Here is a 4,481-nt window from a genome sequence, read left to right on the forward strand (position 1 = left end):
AGAATAGAAATAAGATTACTTAATACTAGCCATTCTTTTATTTATAAAATGAAGTATTAGGTAATAGACCCACTTTATTACCGTGAAAAAAATAGGTAAACATGTCGATATGAGCATAGTTAACAGGGTTACTAATAAATTATATAGCAAACTGTTAGTGCAGTTTCAAAAAACCCAAAATCGTATATAACTTCTTATATTAGTAAGCAAAAAATTCGAAAAACTCATATGTTAACTTAATTAAGCCAATTGATTACGTAAGTAAATTTTAGATTTTTCCGATCTTTTCCCGGTTTTTTACGTGGATAAATCGTTTGTATCTAAACCTATACAAAATACCCAGCTCGCAAAGGGGTGGCTCGCGAAGGGGTAGTCTAGCTTAGTGATGGCTACAGGTCTAAGTCTAGCTGATGAAAATATGAGTGCCCGACCAATATAAATAGACATCGAAAAGGCTACGTGGCTTAGATTCACCACACCATTACATTATTATCTAGAAAAAAGCAAAGAAAATATAACCGTAAAGTATATTCCTTAATTACGCGTTATAGCCGGAAGAAACGTGGAGAAAGTCCCAAAAAGAAGGAATTAAATAAAAGATACGTTAATACCGTTGCTTTTATATCGGGTATAGCTTCGAGTAGGTTAATCGACCTAATAAAAGACCGTAATTAATTCGAATTTATTTCTATATTCTTACCTAATTAATTCGACGGAACGTAAAATAACTGACCTTATATTACGCTATATTCTATTAGTATAACTACCTTTATATAGGTATAAGCTGAGCGATTAAGTGTAACGCTTAATAAGATAATAATTTATCGTAACGAATTAACTAAGATTTTAAAAACGTAAAAGGAGCTCGATAACTACCTCTTAAGGGATCGTTTTAAGAAAAACGCTAAGTCGAAGATAAATACCTTCTTAAGCGTTAGAATTTAAAAAGTCATTAATCGAAACTAAGCTTAAATTAAACTAATACCGTTAAAATAGGTTTTCGATTATAAATTGGATAAATATAACTGTCTTGATAAGTATAAATCGCGTTTAATTACGCGAAGAGACCTCCTACCGAAAAGGTTACTTAAATTAACGTATATAGTAACGCTCGTAGTAAAATCTTTTCTAATAATATTAACAATCACGGCTTATTTTAATCTTAAGGTAGATTAATTCAATATTAAGAACGCTTTCCTAAATATAGCTCGACCGGAAAACGATTTAATACTAATCGAACCACTAAACGGATTTAAATAAGAAGCAAAGTACGCGCTCGCTATAAGAATAATATACTGGTTTCGAAACTTACCCCTACTTTAGTTTAGGGAGCTCGAAAGTACCCTTATATGTTTAAAATTCTAAAGGTCTCCAGAAAAGCTATATATATTTTATATATTAATAAGGGAAGTATTCGTATTAATATACGTCGACGATTTATTACTTATATTCGATAAGAGTAATAGTTCCATAACTTAAAAGGTAGCTTAAGGGTTAAAAACTACCTATATAGTAAAAGAACAAGGGCTAATAAGCTAATATTTAGGAATTCGGTTAATACGTAATCGCGAAAACCGAACAATAACCTTAGTATACGACGCCTACGTCGAGAAAATCGTAGGTTACTTTAACTTAACGGATAATAACTAATTCCCTATAATATTACTACCGATTATCGAGCTCGTGAAATATATAAGCGTTACTTTAAAGTAATAAATCAAGGCATATTAGAAAAAAGTAGGGTTATTACTCTATAACGCTATTATAATCCGCCCGGACGTAGCTTTTGTTACGTTATAATTCTCTTACTTCCTTACTAACCCGGGATCTTAATATATAAAAGCCGTTAACTAAGCGATTAAATATCTTTATATCACGCGCTACCTTAACATTAGGTATAAAGGTAAGAGTAATAATATATAAACGCTATTAATCGCTAACGACGCTTCTTTTATAAACGATCTAGAAACTAAAAAATCGTTATACGGTTATATTATGTCGCTTTTGAAATGCCCGATAATATAGAAGGTAACTCGCTAAGCTATAATCTCAACGTCGATAACAAAAGCTAAGCTCTTAAGATTAAAGCATATAACTAAGGAAACGATAACTCTTAAGCGCTTCTTGAGGGATATTATCCTAAATCTAGGAAAGCTATAAACTATTTATAGCGATAATTAATAAACTAATAAACTAATCATAAAGGATAAGAAAAGAGTTAATATAAGGCTCCGCTATATAGATATATAATACTTATAACTCCGATAAGAGTGATAAAAAGGCTCGTTCAAAGTACTTTATCTACCTATAGGGTAGATACCGGCGGATGGACTAACCAAAGCTCTTTTTCGTTAATTATTCGAGTACTTTAAATCGTTACTTAACCTTTAAAACGCAAGAGGAGAAATAATGACATTAAAGCTCTTAAATAATAAGAAAGTAACGTAAGATTTTAGTTTAACTATAAGAAAAACTAACTTAGAATAATATACTTTATTCGAAAGTAACGTACAGGTATTAATTTAAAAAGGATCTACACGGAATAAGACTTTACCTCTTAACGAAAGCGCTAATTTATTTAATAAAGTTAATATAATACTCTTAAAACTTCCGAAAATCTAATAACCTTTAGAGCTACCTGCTTTAATACTTTCTTTAGGGTTATATTTATTCTTTAAATTACTTACCTTAACCGGAGTTAAGGTACGGTTAGTTTTATTATTATTAAACTATATATAATTATTCAAAGCTTAATTTAATAATATTCGGGTCAGTAGTAACGGGGATAAAGCTCTAAACCGAAGTAGCTCTTCGTTTAATATTAACCTAAGAGCTTTAACGGAGACGAGTAAACCTACGAGGGATACGGGTAACTCGTTATCGAATAGCTTTATGACGGGCGCGAGTTTTACGAGTACGAGTAATGAACAGGAGCAGCGTGGGCACGCTGACAGAGGCACGAAACAAGGACTGCCTAACTGCCAACAACTGGCCTAGTGCCGATTAACCAAGATTACAGCTATAAATAGCTATAATCGTTAATCGGCCAGCTGAAAGCGGTAGCTAGGAAAGGAGAAGAAGAAGACTAGAAACGGGTAACGAGGAAGGCTAGAAAGGCATAGCAAGAAACGAATGAATAGCTGATGGATATAATGTCTACAGGTCTAAGTCTAACTAATGAAAATATAAGTACGCGACCTATATAAATAGACATCGAAAAGGCTACGTAGCCTAGATCTACCGCACCACTACAGCCTCCTTAGTTTAATTAATCCGTAAGAAGTAATTAAACTCCCAACAGTAACAGGTATGGTAGCTCTCGTTCCTGTTGAACCTGATCAACCTAATCCTGATTAACCCTGATTAACTAAAAGCTAGCCAGTTTAATCAAAGGCTAATAGGATAAGTTAGGAAATAGGTTATTAACTACGAGCGATTGCAATAGCAATAAATAGTGTAGTGGTGCGGTAAGACATACCCTCTTGATGCATTACGTAATACGCTACGATAGGCCTTATGCCTATATAGAGTAACCACAGCTCCCGTAAGTACGGGATATGCCATGTTTATTATTTAGTTTATTACTTAGCTAGATTACTATCTTTATTATTTTTACCTTAATTAAAGATTCGTTTTTATTATTAGATTCGTCGTTCTCCGATTAGTATATCTATTTTAGTTATAGGCGCTTAAGTTACTTCGTCGTACCGCTATAGCCGAATAAATGACTTTTACGTTTTGCCCCTTTTCTTTCCTTACCTCTTATACCTTCGGGCTAGCGACTACTATATCTTTACGACTAAGGGGTATAGCTAGGATACGATAACTATATTAGATTCCTTACCTTTCGATTAATATAGCGATATTAGTTTTATTTATCTTAGACTATCGTACGTACTATAGTCTTCGATAGAGTATACTTACGAATAAACCTATCCGGGTCTTTAATATCGCGTACGCTTTACTCCTCCTTAGTAACGACTACCTTATAACTTTTTCGACCCCTTAACCCTTAATCTACGGAGTTTCTATTACGCTACTAGGATTTAAAGGATACCGATCGCCGTCGGCGCCGCCGTTTAACCCGCGAAGTAGTCCGCGTTTTACGTTAAATAAAGTATCCCGCCTTATGGTTATTTATTTATTATAGGAAGGTACGTATAAGCCCGGGAACTTTTATAACGATACCGCTATTATTAGGATACTACCTAGCCCTTAATACTTATAACGCTAATAAGCTATCGATATTACGATATAATACGACGACTAAACCGCGTTTATACCGATTAGGATATCCTTCGTATGGTTATTTATTTACTATACGGAGGAACCCGTAAAACCCGGAGAACTTTCGTCGTAATACTACCGCTACTAGGGATAATACTTAGCCCTCGATACTAACCGCTCCCTTAAACCGCTAATAACATAGTATATCTCGTACGAGTAAATAAAACTCGTAGCGATTAAGGCAGTCCCCTTAT

This window comes from Durotheca rogersii (genome assembly GCF_024521655.1).
Source record: "Durotheca rogersii strain YMJ 92031201 chromosome Unknown GGS23scaffold_11, whole genome shotgun sequence".
Taxonomy (NCBI): domain Eukaryota; kingdom Fungi; phylum Ascomycota; class Sordariomycetes; order Xylariales; family Xylariaceae; genus Durotheca; species Durotheca rogersii.